Below are 20,041 nucleotides of genomic sequence, written 5' to 3' on the forward strand. Positions count from 1 at the left end.
GCACAGTAATGATAATTTGAGAAATGTGGAAAAACAAAAGAGAGAAAAAACAATGAGTTTAAATATTGGGGAAATGATGGAAGACAACGTTAATAGCTTTACCAACACTATGGATATGACATTTTCTTTGAATGAAATGGTTCGAATTTTGAAAAAGGTTAAAAATACGTCACCGGGGAAAGACCTAGCGGGTTATCAAATGATCAAAAACTTAGGTGGCATCGTCAAAGAAGTGGTCTTGAAATGATATGACAGGATATATGAAGAAGGAGAATGACCGGCAGAGGGGAAAATTAGCGGTAACAATTCCAATATGCAAGTCAGGGTAAGACCCGGAAGAGGCAGGAAATTATAAATTTGGGGAAAAGTAATGGAAAAAAAAAAAGATTAATGAAAGACTAGTATATTATTTAGAGTCAAAAGAAATAATCAAAAAACTAACAAAGTGGTAAATAATGTTCAAGACTGGGGAACGGCTTGAGGTTTAAGATTCTCTGTTGGAAAGACAAAAGTCATACATTTTACAAAGACAAAAGTACCAAACAGGCTCCAAATAAAAACTCTAAGGTGAAAATATAGAAGAGGTACAAGTATTTAAATGTTTAGGAATATGGTTTGATAAAAATATGAACTAGTCAACCCACATCAGCAAAATAGATTTGATTAGATTAGATTAGATAGTACTTTATTTATTCCTTCAGGAGTGTTCCTTCCGGAAAATAAAAAAATAGGGGAAAAAGTAAAAAGGTGTTAAATATAATGAGGTCTTTGAGGGGTAATGATTGGGGGGCTGATAGGTTAACGTTGAAAACAATACATGTATATATTTATAACTTTAATTCCATCTGTTATTGATTACGGATGCATTATTTACCAATCTGCTTCAAAAACATGACTTGGGAAAATAGACCGGATCCAGTCACAGGCTTTAAGGTTATGTTGTGGAGCTACTACATCAACCCTAGTGGCAGTATTACAAGTAAAAATGAACGAAAAACCTTTGGACAAGAGGAGAGATCAACTCTCAGCAGTTTATCGGGCAACTTTAAAAGGATCCAAGCAAGGATATCCGACTTGTCCAGTGTTACCAATCTGCCAAGAAAAAGAGAAAACAAAAAAGAATAGTTTTGGGTGGATTATAGGAGACATATGTAATAAAGTTAAAATTGACAATATTAAAGTTAGTCCTACGGTACCAATGCCTGCAATACCACCGTGGATGTTTGATAACCCAAAAGAAAACATGCAATTACTAAAGAATAGAAATTTAAATAGTTACCGGATAGAAAAATGGATTGAGATATGATATATACGGATGCATCAAAAACTATATATAAAAAAAAAAAAAAAGGTAAGAGCTGTAGCAGTTATCCCACAAGGAAACATAGTATTAAATAAAATAATCAGTGATAAACTATCTGTTTTCACGGGGGAATTGGTAGCAATTTATATGGCAGTTAACTGGATAGAGGAAAACAAAGCAAGGAAAGTAGTTGTGTGCTCGCAGTCCAACAGTGCATTGATGAGCATAAAAAAACATAGCATCAGAAACAAGACAAGATTTAGTTTATGAAATAGTTCAGGTAATCTATAGAATAAATAAAGCGGGAGGTGTGGTAACATTTCTTTGGGTTCCTTGGAAGATATTGTAGGATGGAATTCACAACACATAGGATATAAAGCATTATACACGTATTTAAAAAACATTGGGTTAAATAAAAGAATATAGAGTAGGGATCCATCTTGATCCACACTCCATTTCAACCAGAAGGTTGCTTGGCGGAAACAACCGCCCACCTCCGGAATCAGTCCCCGCCCATTCCCCTTAGGCGCGAAATTCATTTGAGCGAAAGACATTGGAATGAGAGGAGCTCTTTAAAGCTCCTGAGAATCTTAAAAAGCTTACAGAAAACGAGAAAAACTTACAGCGGGTGCCTGTCGGACATTCACCGTCGTTTTCGATGATTTCCCCTCGGAGCAAGGATTCGATGTCTGGAGTCTTTGGCGCAATCAAGCCTTCTCCTCTGCCTGGAACGGCCGTTGACGGACCCGCCAGCTTTAAGGGAGACCAGTGAGCAAGAGATGTAAGTAAATATATGTATATATGTATCGTATACCGCATGTTTTTTTTCTTGTAAAATGAGAATCATTTGACTCACCAGACTGCGATTGTGTTAAAACGATCGCGTTAGGATCTTACGGCAAATCCTCTATAAAACAAAATAATGAATACACACAATATTAAATAATTCGAAGGTTTAAACACACCTCGATAATCATCTTCCAACTTTGTAAGACCGTTTAAGCAAAGTTCATCGTCTTTCACTTCGTCGTCATCGGCTGGTAAAAAAAAAAGTATTACAACGTCGTACAAGTGCAATGCTTTTAACGTTTAAATGCTTAAATGGAGTTAAACCAATGTCTAATAACATGGTAAAAACGGAGGTAATGGTGTGTGTGTGTGTGTGTGTGTGTGTGCGTGTGTGTGTGTATGTGTGTGTGTGTGCGTGCGTGCGTGCGTGCGTGCGTGCGTGTCCTGTTGTTTCAGACGATCATAAACATTTAAACGGTCAGATGGGAAGTCAGTAAAAACTGAACCCTGCTTTGTACCCCAAACTGACCTGTTGATTCAAACGACCGTAAAGACCAGTTACTACGTGACACTGTGTTCTGCGATAGTTTTTTCCATCTGTTTAAATATGTTTTCGTGAGGTATGGAAGTTGTTTCAGACGATCGTAAACATTTAAACTGTCAAATGGGTGGCCAGTTGCTATTCATACGACATTCTCAAGCTCCCATAAAAACTGAACCCTCCTTTGTACCCCTCCTGTGTGTGTGTGTGTGTGTGCGTGTGTGTGTGTGTGCGTGTGTGTGTGTGTGCGTGTGTGCGTGTGTGTGTGTGTGTGCGTGTGTGTGCGTGTCCACCAAAAACTTCCCAATCCACGGTAGATAACGATGAAAATATCGAGAAAGGGCTTCCGTCTCTTCTTTCTTTTAGCTGAAATAAGCAGATATCACCCATTTCGTATCTGAATACAAATCCAAAAGATCCCTCCATCCCGTACGCTGCCAAGTCCCATTTCTCACGCAAAGACTCGGTCGGCGGCATCTGAATACGATTTAGAAACACTCGACTTTTTTGCGGAGCGTCAATGTAAGTTTTATTATTTTTATAAATCGAAACAGGCGTTTCACTAATCATGACCGAATCGAACAAAGTCTTTACGCTAACGTATAAAGCTCCAAATAATGACTAAGCCTTACACCGCCCTTTTGTACCCCTCCTCTGCGTGTGTGTGTGTGTGTGTGTGTGTGTGTGTGTGTGTGTGTGTGTGTGTGTGTGTGTGTGTGTGTGTGTGTGTGTGTGTGTGTGTGTGTGTCCACATCTCCACACGTAACATTCCCAGCCATCAATACATCGAAATCTGGAAGTTGTTTCAAACGATCGTAAACATTTAAACTATCAAATATATGGTCACATGCTGCTCAGATGACATTGCTTTCTTAAAAAAACTGAACCCTCCTCTGTTCCCTGTCAGGTCTTAACTCCACCCTCTTCCTGGTTTAACCACTCCCACCGCAGGTCTTAACTCTGCCCTCTTTCTGTTTAAAACTCCACCCTCTTCCTGGTTTAACCACTCCCACCGCAGGTCTTAACTCCACCCTCTTCCGGGTAAGCCACACCCACTTGACCTTGACATTTGAACCTGACCTTTGACTTTGACCTTTGACTTTGACCCCTCATAAATCATTAACCTTTGAACTTGACCCCTCATAAATCATTGACCTTTGACCTTGAGGGGTCATAAATCATTGTTTTATGGGGGGTCATAAATCACTTTTGACTAAAGGTAGGGACTTAACTTCTCTGACGTGTGTTCACGTAGTTTCACATATTATTTCCTGTGCGGTAATTAAATTCTAATCCAGTTTATGTTATGTACTTCACAAAAAAAAGGTGAAATAACTGAAAACATGTTTATATTCTAGTTTTTTCAAAATAGCCACCCTTTGCTCTGATTACTGCTTTTCACACTCTTGGCATTCTCTGGATGAGCTTCAAGCACACCTGTGAAGTCAAAACCATTTCAGGTGACTACCTCGTGAAGCTCAACGTGAGATGATGGCAGCCATAACTGCATAACATTAGGCACACCTACACATATCCATTAATAGTATTTATATACTTATTATTGTTACATGTAGGGGTGGGCGCATGGTTCGGTACTTTTCTAAGCACCGAACAAATTCTGTAGGTAATACCGGGTTTTAAAGTCACGTAAAATCAAACGGTGCCATATCTCGCTACCTTTGTTGCACGTGACGTCATGTCGGGTTGCAGACCAAACAGCGGATCAAGTTAACGATCACACAAGCATCATTCAGGGCGAACTCAGCCACACTCACTCTAAGTAACGTTGCAATTTTCAACACTAACGAAGCAACTATGCTTAGTAGAAAAAACGTGAATATATATGGTAAGGCGCCCCTTTCCCAAAAAGCGCTAGCTTGATGGTAATTGGATTGTCCAGAGACCGGCTACTACTAGCATTGGCGATTTCAACACCTCTAAATTTGCTAATGAAAAAAAACACAACTAAGATGAATGTTACAATCAAACAGCCGGTGTGTAAAAAGCACACTACTTACAGTACAAACACTTTGTAGGGTGCAACATAACACAGTCTGCTTCACATATCACAGATAGCCTAAATCAGTGGTTGTCAAACTGTTTTCCCCCAGTACCACCTCAGACAACCTTTGGCTTTCCATGTACCACCATAATGACCAACATTAAAATACAGGAGCTTAGTAGGCCTAAGTACTCATTAAAAACAAGGTAGAGGTTTTATTTCACAAGTATATTTAATATTTTTGGCCACTGTAACATTATATACAGCTTGAACAGCAACACTTTGATTGAATATTTAATTAAGTGATCCTTTGGTGTACCACTAGATGGAGCCCGCGTACAACTAGTGGTACACGTACCACAGTTTGAGAATCCTTGGCCTGGACAGTATTGCCATCTAACATCTTGGAGGTGCAATTGCATTGCAAATGAGACTTAAGTTATAGTACCAATGATTGTCACACACACACCAAGTGTGGCGAAATTATTCTTTGCATTTGACCCATCACCCTTGTTCACCCCCAGGGAGGTGAGGGGAGCAGTGGGCAGCAGCGGTGCCGTGCCCGGGAATCATTTTTGGTGATTTAACCCCCAATTCCAACCCTTGATGCTGAGTGTCAAGCAGGGAGGTAATGGGTCCCATTTTTATAGTCTTTGGTATGACAACCTACCGATCTTAGAGCGGACACTCTAACCACTAGGCCACTAAATAGGTAAAGTTATAAGAAAACCAGTTATAAAAACCAGATAGCACATTCATCATAATCAGCTAATTTTCAAATGTTACATTAAAAAATAAAATGTTAATATAAAACAATTGACATTGTTTAACACACACACAGAAGTACCGAACATTAGTACCGTTATCGATTCCCAGGTATATTACAAACATCAGTGTGAGGCAAAATAATCACTATCATGCTGAAAAGAACTAGACTCCACCCCTTTACATGTTCCACTTCCCTCGCTGTTCCAACACAATTTTTTGTTTTAGGACACTGGTCGACCTCGTAATCTCTTCAAGAGTCAAACTCATGATTTTTTGGTAAATGCTAGTGCAAAAATATGTTGCATTGTTTTCATGCATCATATTTACTAAGTTTTTTGCAAGTGTAAAAATAAGTTAACCCCTGTGAAAATGCTCTGAAAACTTTGATAACAGTCAGTCGTTATTGTAAGTGAAAAAAGTGGTTAACCGCTGTAACAACTCTTTGCAACCATTAAAGTCCTACTGAAATGAGATTTTCTTATTCAAACGGGGATAGCAGGTCCATTTTATGTGTCACACTTGATCATTTTGCGATATTGCCATATTTTTGCTGAAAGTATTTAGTAGAGAACATCGACGATAAAGTTCACAACTTTTGGTCGCTAATAAAAAAGCCGTGCCTGTACCGGAAGTAGCAGACTATGTGCGCGTGACGTCACGGGTTGTGGAGGTCCTCACATCCTCACATTGTTTACAATCATGGCCACCAGCAGCGAGAGCGATTCGGACCAAGAAAGAGACAATTTCCCCATTAATTTGAGCGAGGATGAAAGATTCGTGGATGAGGATAGTGAGAGTGAAGGACTAGAAAAAAAAAAGACAGGGCAGTGGGAGCGATTCAGATGTTATTAGACACATTTACTAGGATAATTCTGTAAAATCCCTTATCTGCTTATTTTATTACTAGTGTTGTAGTGAGATTATACTGTCGTACCTGAAAGTCGGAGGGGTGTGGCCACGGGTGTGGTGACCGCCAGTGTCTCTGAGGGAAGCCAAGTTTCTCGACGAGGCGAAGCAAAGGCAGCCGGTCGGGCCGGGCTGAGCTTTTTTCCCGCCCTCCTCCACGGTGGAAGCATTCCACGTTCGGGGGCGGCTGGTCGGAGGAGGCAAGACAGTTCGCAGCTGCATCTTCGACAGGTGCACGAGGAACGACGCAAGCTCCGCTCATGTCTACGGTAAGAGCCAACTTATTACCACAATTTTCTCACTGAAACCTGCCGGTTGACATGTGGTTGGGAACCATGTTAGCTTGACCACTCTGTTCCATAGTAAAGCTTCACCTTCGGGAATGTAAACAAGGAAACACTGGCTGTGTTTGTGTTGCTAAAGGCAGCTGCAATACACCGCTTCCCACCTACATCTTTCTTCTTTGTTGTCTCCATTATTAATTGAACAAATTGCAAAAGATTCAGCAACACAGATGTCCAGAATACTGAGTATTAATGTGATTAAAGCAAACTACTTAAAGCTGCGGTCGGGCTGGAAAAAAAATGTCTGCTACAATCCAAGACGTTACGCGCACGCGTCATCATACTGACGTTTTCAACAGGATACTTCGCGGGAAATTTAAAATTGCAATTTAGTAAACTAAAAAGGCTGTATTGGCATGTGTTGCAATGTTAATATTTCATCATTGATATATAAACTATCAGACTGCGTGGTCGGTAGTAGTGGGTTTCAGGAGCCTTTAAAGGGCCCATAGCGTCCAGATTTCACTAAGAAGTCCTCTATGTGTATGTTTTGCTCTAGAAATTGAATCTGGCAGTCATTTCCAATAACATCAATTAGGTTTTGAGTACTCGGTAGAGAACGGACTACTTGGAACTCCCCCTTTCCTTCGGCAGACTCGATATGTCGCCCCCTCTTGGTGTGACGTCATCTACAGAACTGGAACTCATTTCCCCGCATAGACAGCGTGGCTAAAGACATGTAGAAGTATTCTTTTGATCACTTCATTGCATGTTTTTGTCGCCCTGTTCCATGATTACTTCAACACTGATATGTCTAAAGTTATTAGTGAAAAATAAATGTAAAATAATCATTTCTACACTTTCCTGCTCTTCCATAAACACCAAAGTCTGTGTTTCCTCATGCTCTTTCAAGGTTTGCTCAAGCATCTTGAAGAAAACATCAATAGAAGAGGAGGCAAAATGAAATTCTAAATTTATTGAGCATCGTGTCAGTTCCTCTTTCTGTTTTTTTCAACAGCTTCTGACTGATTTTTTTTCCATAAAATCTCCGATTAAAATCCTTCCCTTCCAAAGTCAGAATAATGAAAATGATCGCTGTAAATTACACTCTCGCTTGGTCCATCTCATGTGTGAGTCAATCTGATTAGAGAGGTCACACGTTGCTTGATTTCTGGCAAGAGCATGCGTTTTCATGCCCGGCTAGCTCAGTCGGTAGAGCATGAGACTCTTAATCTCAGGGTCGTGGGTTCGAGCCCCACGTTGGGCGCTGACGTTTTTCCCCAGGCGCGACTCAATTGCTGCCCACTGCTCCTTAAAAGAGAAGGGGTCTGCATAAATTACATACTGTACGTTGTACATGTGATGATACAAATCTTCATATTTCCAACATTTCCAAATGTATGCAGGCTCACCCCTTCATTAATTGTTTTGCTAAAACCTACAACAACGCATCTGGCAGATAAGCTCGAAAATAAAATAATTCGGGATGAATATGCTACTCAAACACATATGACGCAATATTAAATTGCCTCCAGTCTTCTGTTGGTGACGTCAGCTGTAGTGGTGTGAATCCCTGGGCATCTATCGGGTCGATCCCAGTCCGATTCCTAGCATAACGATTCGAATCAGAATCGATTCTGAATTCAAGACGGTTCTCGATTCAAACCGATTCTCGCGATGTATTTTTTGGCATACTAGTAATAATCAAACTTTTTCAGAACTGTTTACAGGTCAGAAGATTTCCTTTTGGTTGCATGGAGAAAGCCTAAAGGCGTCTTGAAAAAATATATATTTTGTATAAGAAAATAAATAAAATAGTTTTGAACCGATTTTTGAAAATGTTGAATCCATTTAACCGGAATGAATAAGAATTTAGATTCAGATGAGAATCATTTTTTTATGCACCCCTAATGGAGCTGGCTTAAAAGAGTTTTTTTATATATACATATTTTATAATATATTTTTGAAAATTACAAGTCGATTTAGAATCGAGCTGGAACACAATCGCGATTCAGGTGTGAATCAATTTTTTTTGTGCACCGCTAGTCAGCTTAAAGTGGGCATTCTAAAATGTGCTGAGACTTGTTAGAAAACAAGCCTAAAATAATTACTGTCTCTGTCTAAGGGGTGGGGTTCTACCTGTAGAGATACTTTTTAAATATGTTACAATGTTGTCATAGGGCTGGGCGACATGGCTGATATCTGTACCACGACACAAGTTGTTTATTTTGGTCGATATCGCTAATTATTTATATTTTTTCATGATCCATGGAAATATGGACCAGGAAAAAGATCTATTAAATGTTAACATTTTACTTCAAATGTAACCTTCCTCTGAATATAATCCCCTCAGCTATCAAGGCAGAAAGTAAATGAAATATCAATACAAGCATGGCAAACAATCAGTCAATGTAAACAAAATTCTAAAATCACAATAAACACTTACTATTATTTTTTTTATTATTATTATTATAATATTCAAATGTGAACAATGCTGTATAATATACTGTATTTATATTATTCACATGTAAAAAAATAAAATACTTAAGTGCTTATCGTTTATTGTTAGCGAACTGTGGTGCTGAATTTTCCCCAGGGATCAATAAAGTACTTTCTATTCTATTCTATTCTATTCTATTCTATTCTATTCTATTCACAATAACCTCTTTAAGGTAAAAAAGCTATATGTAAGAAATGCCTAACAAAGTGTAACACAATAGTGCTAAGTGTGAACATGTAAATAGGTTTAGTGCCACAAAGTAATTATTATTTAAATATTATTAGACCAAATTATTATTTCAAAAATAGTACATTTTTTTATATTTTATAATTTAATTTAATTTAATAATAATAATAATAATAATAATATTAATAATAATAATAAATGTTACTTATAAGGCACCTTTCTGGGCACGCAAGGACACCATATAAAAACAATAAAATCAAATTGGATAAAAATGACAACAACAACAACAACAAAGATAGTTTAGATAAAATGATTACATTGAATAAGCAGTCAGGAATAGGTGTGTTTTGAGTCTAGATTTGAAGAGGGATATTGGGTCTAAGTTACGAAGATCTGGTGGTAAAGAGTTCCAAAGATGTGTGGCAGAGCGTCTGAACGTTTGGGCACCAATGGTGGACAGTTTTAATAAGGCAGACCTGGGCAAACAAAGGCCTGGGGGCCCATTGAGCTTTTCAATATGGCCCGCCGTACATTGCCAAATAATTGTTTTAGATTTTTAAGATGGCTGCCATTATGATGTGCAGTGATGTTTTCTTACGACCTGAAGTCTTCAACTATACTAAGTCTTTCAATGCTTGGAATCTGCATGATATACTAGTTACTATGGTCCTCTAATTATTTACTATGGTCCTCTAATTAGTTACTATAGTCCTCTAATTAGTTACTATGGTCACTATGAGACATCTCAGATTGTAGGTGTTTTTTTTTTTTCACTATGTTTGTTGCATTTTGGTTGCGTTTTACTTGATTGTAAAATATGTTGTCAATATTCAGTGTTTTATCATTCGTAGTTAATTTTGTAAATTTCACATTCTTTATTTTAATTTACATTCTGGGTGTTTCATTCAGTAAAAAAAAAAATCAAATTCCATTCCGTTTTTTAAGGCGGTCTGTCATAATGTTTTTACCTTTCAATTTTTATTGTGAGGTTTTGTATTAGTGTTCCTGAAAATAGATATACCGGCCCCCAGACACTTTTTTATCTAAATCTGGCCCCCCCCGAGTAAAATAATTGTCCAGGCCTGAAATAAGGGGACAGTGAGATGGATGGATGACGAAGATCTTAGGGAACGTGAGGGTGTGGCGACATGGAGCAGGTCAGAGAAATATGATGGAGAGAGGTTATGGATGGCTTTGAAAGTGAGGAGAATTATTTTAATGTGGATACGATGTTTGATGGGTAGCCAGTGGAGTTGCTGCAGAACAGGGGTGATGTGCTGGATTGAAGGGGTTCTGGTGATTATCCTGGCTGCAGAGTTCTGGAGAAGCTGAAGTTTGTGAAGTGACTTTATTTTAGTAATAAAGTCTTACACTTTAGTTCCTACCTGATTCCGTACATCTGAATAGGGAACAGTGTTGATAAGGAAAGATTAGAGCGGTGATGTCATGATCCACATCTTGGATCATGGCATATTCTGGTTTTGGTTCTGTTTATCACATTCTGTCTTGTATTTGTCTTCCTCAGTTCTTTTGTGGCACTTCCTGGTTTGTGTCTGTTGTCCTAGCAACGCACTTGTGTCACCTGCCTTCTGTTTAATCATGCACTCCTGCCTCCTGATTTATCTCCTTACTTAAGACCACATTTGTTGGACATTCATTGTTGGACTCTTGCTTGCTACACGCAACAGCTGACGACGCTCTTCCAACATTGTGGTAAATCTATTTTTGTATACATGTTAGCTTCTATGCTATTTTGTGTGTTTATGTCCCTAGCTTCCACGCTAGCGCCCTTTGTTCTTTCTAGCTCCCAAGCTAGTTCTGTTGGTTTTTGTTTAGTGCCTTTGTGCAAGTGTTTTTGTTCTTAGTTTGTTTTATTATATAAATAAATTCTTATTCCTACCTTTACGCTGTGTTCCATCTTCGCTGCACCCACGAGAGAACAACTCGTCACCACAATGCCACCGAGACGTTACAGGTGAAGGACTACGGTCCGTTTGAAAAAATCCAAAAAAAGTGCCGCACTATGGGGGTGACTTTTCCTGTTTTAGCCAATTTTTCTTCGCTCTCTGCAGAAGTGTTTTGTTATTTATTTAGCTCGGCACAGAAAATCGACTGCAGGATGGCGCAACCAAAAGTGAAGGTTGATAATGTTACGCAACTGGGCATTTAGCGCGTCCCTTCCATTTCACGATCACTTCCTGTTTGACAAGCTTACCAGAACGGTAGTGCCTTTATTCATGCAACCAACCAAGCTTTATTTTTTTTTCCGTCCAAAAATATATATATTTATCGAGCGTTTTATCGAATGCATTTATATTGATCTTGTTTACATGTCTATCACTATATAAAGTATATTGTATGGTGGTCTCGATACCAATATTTTGGTACCGGTACCGGTATTTCGATAATTTTTGATACTTTTCTAAATAAAAGGGACCACAAAAAATTGCATTATTGGCTTGATTTCAACAAAAAATCTTAGGGTACATTAAACATAGGTTTCTTACTGCAATCCAAGAACAATTTAGTCCTCAAATAAATTAGTGAACATACTAGACAACTTATATTTTAGTAGTAAGTAAACAAACAAAGGCTCCTAATTAGTCTGCTGACATATGCAGTAACGTATTGTGTCATTTCCCATTCTATTATTTTGTCAATATTACAAAGGACAAGCTGTAAAAATAGATTATTAATCTTCTTGTCCATCTACTGTTAATATCTGCTTACTTTCTGTTTCAACATGTTCTATCTACACTTTTGTTCAAATGTAATAATTACTTGTTCTTCTGTTTTGAAAGATACCACAAATTTATGTCTTGATCTGATACCAAGTAGTTACAGGATCATACATTGGTCATCATTTAAGTTCTCATGTGTCCAGGGACATATTTCCTGAGTTTATGAATATAATATGAATAAAAAAAAATAAATAAAAAAGATTTTGTGACGATAAAAAATATTAATCTAAACATACTATTATCGACTATATACACTCTTGTATTGGTATAATTACAGTGGATGTAAGGTGTAGATCCAGCCATGGCATTTGTTTATGCCGGTGAGTTATTGTATCCTCCTACGATTGGTAGTGAAGCATGTTTAGCTATTCCTCGTCCTGCAGTGATAATGGTACTTGTAAAAAACTCACTTTATTTGTCGCCATGTAGGCCAGGATTAGTGATTTAGAAGAAGCTAAAACACTGCGGATGGACAAAAGCCGCTAACTAACTAGCCATGTCTTAAGGCACCTCTTCCTGACGGCGTTTTGGTGTTATAACTTCACCTTTATCGTTAGTTTTTAAGTCAAAATGTATCCATTCTCCCTTTTCTGTCTATACACTGTGTCTGCTTGTAAGTACTCTGTGATTGTGCGATGCCGAACATGCTCCTCTGCTCTTAAAACTAGCAATGTCACAACGTGACGACGACATGCCGTTGTTAAAAAAAAGATATGGCGAACCGGTACTTTTCAAACTGAGTATAGTACCATTTTTGATTCATTAGTACCACGATACTATACCAGCCCTAGTAATTTCCACTGCATATTTCTTCTTATTTTCTCACCAAGGTTTTGTGTGATACGCTGACATTCAGGGTGATGGAGGTTCATAATTTTGCATGACTTTAGGGTCTTATTTTTCCTGCCAACATTGGTTTTAATTTTCCAAGGAGTCATTTCTCATTTGGAGCTGGAGCCCCTCAAGGCCAAACATTAGGATAGGCCTGGCTTTGATAGTGTCCAGCAATAAGCTTTTGTCTTTGCTTTGACTCATGACTTCATTGTTGTCCCTCGCAGTCCATCGCGGATGTTGTTTATGTGTGCAGGATTGTTAGCCAGGCAGCAGATTGCAAAGCCAAACAATCCAATGAGAGGATTAGTGGACATCATTACAAAGGTACCGCATGGGGTCCACTCGCCAGCAGCACGATAATGAACACGGACTAAAGAGAGGGAAGTCAACGTTTCCTGCATGCTTTCTTTCCAGTTGCTCGCTCGTCAAAGTTAGCTCGCGCGACTCAAGTCTGCATAGCGTCATTGAAAGACGAGTGGAGCGCAGGAAGAAAGAGGGCAGGGGGGAGATGAAACAGAGCTGGACGCCATCCATGCTCCGCTCCCATATGAGCACACATGCTGCTGGGTTTTGGCTGAGCCACAACTTGTAATTAAGGATACCTTCATTCATCCAGAAGGACAACAGGTCTGTGTGTGCTGGCTTGAATGTGAAAATAGAATGAAATAACAGAGTGTGGAGCCCTGAATCTGAGACGGGTGTTGTTTGGATGTGTCGCCATGGCGATGAGCAGGTGTGAGGCGGTCAGGTTGCAGGTCTCAGGTACAGTATGTCACGGCAGACAAAAGGTCAACTGGAGTCTCATCTGGGATCATATACTTGGGCTCAAAGGACACATAATTAAGTATATGCATGATAAAAAATTTTAACATCTTCATCGACCTCCACTTTCTGCGTATCCATTCTGTTTTTTACAATTAAGACGCTTGCAATATTCAGTGAGAAAATGGGGATGGTGGTAAACAAACAACAAGCAAATTTAAAACATTAACAGATAACATGCCACATGGCTACAACATGAATGTGAAAATAATTTGCATAATCCGGCTAATCAATAAACTACCCTAAATTAATAGGTATCATTGAGAAAATACATCTTGTGCTCAGAAACGTATTATAATTGGACTGGAGCTGCGCAATATACGTTATAAATGACATAAGTTAGCAGATTATATAATTATTTAAATTATTTTTAATAATAGTAATGAATAATTGTTATATCATGATCATGCATGTCACTTTTTAGCTGTACCTGGCATATTTTACAGCGGCAAGCGAACAAACGCGTCCTCAATGCAATTTTCACAAGTGGCTCACGAGCCGCCACAGTGCGAACTTCCAAGTCAGCAATCATCACCTTTGTGGGGGTAAATCCACTGTTTTTTTTACACGAAACATTAGTACTGGAGGTGTCACGGTGCATGCGCAATCCCGCATGTCATCTGCTGCAAGCGCAGCTGGCACCTCCGCTAGAAGTGCGCCGGGACACGCCCCTGCTTGCTCTTCCCGCATCGCGGCCACACGCCTAAACGGCTGCATGCAATCAACAATCGGCGCACCTGGGTCTGATGAAGGCAGACAGAATAAAGACCAGCAGACCCGAGGATCCAGTGCCGGAACGTAGTTCACTCCTCGTGTGTTCCCTCTGTTTCCCGTGATCGAGCTGTGTGCCTTGACTTCCCACCAGATTCTGGACTGCTTCCCTCGATCCTCAACCCCCGCTTGGACACGGACCTCGTTATTATAATTATCATATCAAATAATGCGTTGCCAGAATCCATTTGAATCGAAAATTGTGTTGAAGCAAACCGTCACCGTAGGAATCAGAATCAGATTGAATCGTTGGGTGCCCAAAGAAACTTTATACGCATTTGGTAGCGGGAGAATAAGAATATATAGCAGGAGGTATCAGTGTTGCTAACTTAGCGACTTTGGGTCTGGATTACAAAAAGTTTGCATGTAGTAAAACATGTACAAACTTAATAGCACACGCAAAGCCGATCTACTAAACGTGGATTGCGATTGTTAACTGAGCAGAACAGGGAGTCTCTATCTTCATTAATGTGCTAAATAAATGCTGATCGTCAGAACGGCCACAATACTGGGAGGGAGGAGAAGATGCAAATAGAATTATTTAGCGCACGTAATGTGATTTATCAACACTCATCACCGTTTTGCAAGCACTTTTTTGCTTTTTATTTAGTAGAAGGATGTGCAAAACTGACACAATGTAGCTAACTTAGCAACTTTGAGCCTGAATTACAAAAAGTTTGCATGTAGTAAAATATGTACAAACATGGTAGCACCTGTAAAGCTGATCTACTAAACGTGTGCAAAGTGGATTGCGTCTGTTAAGTGAGCAGAACAAGGAGTCTCTATCTTCATTAATATAGAATAGAATAGAATAGAATAGAATAGCTACAATCGGGATTGTAGCTGAGATAGGCGCCAGCGCCCCCCGCGACCCCGAAAGGGAATAAGCGGTAGAAGATGGATGGATGGATGGAATAGAATAGAAAGTACTTTATTGATCCCTGGGGGAAATTCAGCACCGCAGTTCGCTCACAATAGACAATAATAATAATATATAATATATAACATATATTATACGTATATATTTGATATATAATATATGAATAATATAAATATATTCTACATATATTCTACATTTAAGTGCAGTCAAGGAACATATACATTATACAGTCTAATGGCTGTCGGTATGAAGGGCCTCTTGTGTCGTTCCGTGTTGCATTTTGGGAGTCTGAGCCTTCCACTGAACGTGCTCATTCCCTCCGCAAGGTCCGAGTGTAGTGGGTGGGAGGTGTTGTCCATAATGGCTAGGAGTTTTGCTAGACTTCTCCTCTCTGACACCACCGTCAGAGAGTCCAGCTCCACTCCCACCACGTTACTGGCCTTCTCTACCAACTTGTCCAGTCTGTTTGTGTCCCTCACTCTCAGCCCGCTGCCCCAGCAGGCCACGGCGTACAATAAGGCGCCCGCCACCACCGACTCGTAGAACATCTTCAACATCTTTGCACAGACGTTGAAGGATCCTAGCCTCCTGAGGAAGTAGAGGCGGCTCTGTCCCTTCTTGTAGAGTGCCTCAGCAGGTTTTGAGCCATTCAGCTTGTTGTCGATGTGTACACCGAGGTATTTATAATCCTCTACCTTGTCCACATCCACCCCCCTATTGGAAACAGGGGTCGCCGAAGTACTCCTCCTCCTTCCCAGGTCCACAACCAGCTCCTTGGTCTTCGTCACATTGAGCTGGAGGTGGGTCTTTCCACACCATGTGACAAAGTCCTCCACCAATGCCCTGTATTCCATCTTCAATACACCCCACTATAGCAGAGTCATCAGAAAACTTCTGAAGATGGCAGGACTTTGATTGATAGTGGAAATCGGTGGTGTAAATGGTGAAGAGGAAGGGGGAGAGGACTGTACCCTGCGGGGCCACGGTGTTGCTGACCAGCCTGTCAGACACACAGTCCTGCAGTTGAACATACTGTGGTCTGTCAGTCAGGTAATCTACAACCCAGGACACCAAGGTGGCCTCCACCTGCATCTTGTCCAACTTCACACCCAGTAGCCCAGGCCATATGGTGTCGAAAGCACTGGAGAAGTCAAAAACCATGACCCTCACACTGCTTGCAGGCTTGTCCAGGTGTGTGTGGGCTCGGTTCAGCAGGTAGATGACTGCGTCCTCCACTCCCAGTCGGGGCTGGTAGGCGAATTGGAGTGGGTCCAGGTGGGGCTTGACTGTAGGGCGGAGTTGTTCCAGGACCAACCTCTCCATGGTCTTCATGATATGGGAGGTTAGAGCCACCGGCCTGTAGTCCTTTGACATGCTGGGGCGCGTGCACTTGGGGATGGGGACCATGTATGAGGTTTTCCACAGTGTAGGGACTTTCTGCAGCCTAAGGCTCATGTTGAAGATGTGCTGGAGCACCCCACACAGCTGTGGGGCGCAGGCTTTGAGCACCTTGGGGCTCACACCGTCAGATCAGCAAAATATATGCTGATCGTCAGAACGCCCTCACTTCTGGAAGGAGAAGATGCAAATAGAATTATTGAGCCCACGTAATGTGATTTATCACACTCATCACCGTTGTGCAAGCACTTTTTTGCGTTTTATTTAGTAGAAGGACGTGCGAAACTGACCCAGACACACATGACTGGGAGAAAAGAGCGGACCGTGCTGCAAAGACAGATGATGGACTGATGAGAATCGTCCGTCCTACGTGTGTGTCAACTAAAAAAATATTAGACATATTGTCTATTCAGCAATTTCCTTTTATAATTTTATAGCCGCTGGATGACTTATAGGGTTGATTAAAGTGAATTCAATTGATGCGTTTTATTGTCTGCTGGCATTTTGTTTTTTTCTATTTAGGAAATATATTTATCTAATATATCTCCTACATAAAAAGATGTCTTTCTTTATGCACCTTCTTGCATTTGAGTCATTCCAGGCCGACGAATGTGCTGATATACGATCACAGCCTCGCACGCAGAATTAACTGACAAAATTGTGTGCATATGTTTTTTTTTTGTCTATGTTGTGATTCAGAAAAGGTGTTACAGATTATACATGTGTGCTGCTGTTTCAATAAATCGCACACAGTTAGGAGCATGATATCATGAATGTGCAGAAAGTGGTCTATAGCAGTTATCAATTGCACACACAGTCTAAATAGTATTAGGATCTGAGTAAATTGGGCCCGTAGTCGCTGTACTTAGTAAGTATTCAAAGTTCTCCAAAATCTTTTTAAAAAAAGGCATTGTTCACAGATTCAGCGACTTTTTGAGGCGTTATTAGAGCATTTTTAAGACAAGAAAGCACACCCTAGCAGGAAGAGGACATTAAAACAACATTGAGAACTTGCTGAATTAGGTCCTGACGTTGAGCAACTCAAACAACGTTGAAACAACATGCTTTTTGACGATGTTCAATCATTGTTGGGTTCTGACATTTTATTTGATCATTGAAATTTGACTATTGAAATTTAGTCTTTAAAATTTGACCAATGAAATATGGTCATTTCCCAACCAATATTTTAGAACACAAATAAAACGTTGGAACAACATGCTTTTTGACTATGTTTATTCAATGTCAGGTGTGACGTTGATTTGACCATTTGAATTTGGTCATTGCAATTTGGTCATTGAAATTTGACCACTGAAATTTGACCGTTGAAATTAGATCATTGAAATTTGACCATTGAAATTTCCATCCATCCATTTTCTACCGCTTATTCCCTTTCGGGGTTGCGGGGGGCGCTGGCGCCTATCTCAGCAACAATCGGGCGGAAGGCATTGAAATTAATTTATTAAAATTTGACCATTGAAATATGGTCATTTCCCAACCAATATTTTATAACACAATTACAATGTTGGAACAACATGCTTTTTGACGATGTTTATTCAATGTCAGGTTGTGACGTTGATTTGACCATTTGAATTTGGTCATTGAAATTTGACCATTGAAATCTAGTCATTAAAATTTGACCACTGAAACATGGTCATTTCCCAACCAATATTTTACAACACAAATACAACGTTGGAACAACATGCTTTTTGACGAAATGTATTCAATGTCAGGTTGTGACGTTGATTTGACCATTTGAATTTGGTCATTGAAATTTGGTCATTGAAATTTGACCACTGAAATTTGACCTTTGAAATTTGATCATTGAAATTTGACCTTTGAAATTTAGTCATTAACATTTGACCATTGAAATATGGTCATTTCCCAACCAATATTTTACAACACAAATACAACGTTGGAACAACATGCTTTTTGACAATGTTTATTAAATGTCAGGTTGTGACGTTGATTTGATCATTTGAACTTGGTCATTGAAATTTGACCATTGAAATTTGGTCATTGAAATTTGACCATTGACATTTGATCATTGAAATTTGTCCCTTGAAATTTGGTCATTAAAATTTGACCACTGCAATATGGTCATTTCCCAACCAATATTTTACAACACAAATACAACATTGTAACAACATGCTTTTTGAAGATGTTTATGCAATATCAGGTTGTGACGTTGATTTGACCATTTGAATTTGGTCACTGAAATTTGACCATAGAAATTTGGTCATTGAAATTTGACCATTCAAATTTGACCATTAAAATTTGGTCATTGAAATTTGACCATTGAAATTTGTTCATCGATATATGACCATTAAAATTTGCTCATTGAAATTTGACCATTGAAATTTGGTTATTGAATTTTTCATCCATCCATTTTCTAACGCTTGTCCCATCTGGTGTCGCGGGGAGTCGCTGGAGCCTATCTCAGCTGCATTCGGGCGGAACTTGGGTACACCCCGGACAAGTCGCCACCTCATCACAGGGCCAACACACATACAGTAGACAGACAACATTCACAATCACATTCACACACTAGGGCCAATTTAGTGTTGCCAATCAACCTATCCTCAGGTGCATGTTTTTGGAAGTGGGAGGAAGTCGGAGTACCCGGAGGGAACCCACGCAGTCACGGGGAGAACACGCAAACTCCATACAGAAAGATCCCGAGCCTGGGATTGAACCCAAGACTGCTCAAGACCTTCGTATTGTGAGGCAGATGCACTAACCCCTCTACCACCGCGCTGCCCGTCATCGAAATCTGACCATTGAAATTTGGTCATTTCCCGACCAATATCTTATAACACAAATACAACGTTGCAACAACATACTTCTTGACGATGTTCAATCAATGTCGGGTTCTGACTTTTTATTTGACCATTGAAATTTGGTCATGGAAATTTGACCATTGAATTTTGGTAATTTCCCAACCAATATTTTACAACACAAATACAAAGTAGAAACAACACACTTTTTGACAACGTTTATTTAATGTCAGTTTGGGACGTTGATTTTACCTTTGAAATTTGACCATTAAAATTTGACTATTGAAATTTGACCATTGAAATTTTGTCCTTTCTCAACCAACAACGTGGACTCGATGTTGGACATCAACGTTGTCTCAATTTCTTAAAACAACTATTCTGCAACTTTTTTTCAAAGTCAGTTTTTAACGCACATGTATGTCTAATCAACGTTGTATCAATGTCTTGTGCCTACTGGGATATCGCTCATCTCAACGAGGAGCAGGTGCTGCTGTGGGCTCCTACCCATCTTAAAGCACTCACAGGCAGCTGAGCCTTGTTTT

General features: G+C 39.7%; 2 protein-coding genes and 1 non-coding gene across 3 annotated transcripts in view; 2 read left to right on the forward strand and 1 right to left on the reverse strand.

The window, feature by feature from the left end:
* The window catches only part of LOC133556393 (uncharacterized), a 33,316-nt gene extending 21,899 nt beyond the window's left edge, over positions 1–11,417 (reverse strand). Inside the window, exon 1 of the mRNA XM_061906278.1 lies at positions 11,180–11,417. The gene's annotated coding sequence lies outside the window, so the exon portion shown is untranslated. The remainder of the gene's footprint in view (positions 1–11,179) is intronic.
* si:dkey-40c11.2 (drebrin-like protein) overlaps positions 1–20,041 on the forward strand; it is a 140,799-nt gene that overhangs the window by 12,318 nt on the left and 108,440 nt on the right. The gene's annotated exons all lie outside the window — the stretch shown is intronic.
* trnak-cuu (transfer RNA lysine (anticodon CUU)) lies at positions 7,788–7,860 on the forward strand. Its single transcript has one exon. It is a non-coding gene; the product is annotated as a tRNA-Lys (tRNA).

This window comes from Nerophis ophidion, linkage group LG07, assembly GCF_033978795.1.
Source record: "Nerophis ophidion isolate RoL-2023_Sa linkage group LG07, RoL_Noph_v1.0, whole genome shotgun sequence".
Classification (NCBI taxonomy): domain Eukaryota; kingdom Metazoa; phylum Chordata; class Actinopteri; order Syngnathiformes; family Syngnathidae; genus Nerophis; species Nerophis ophidion.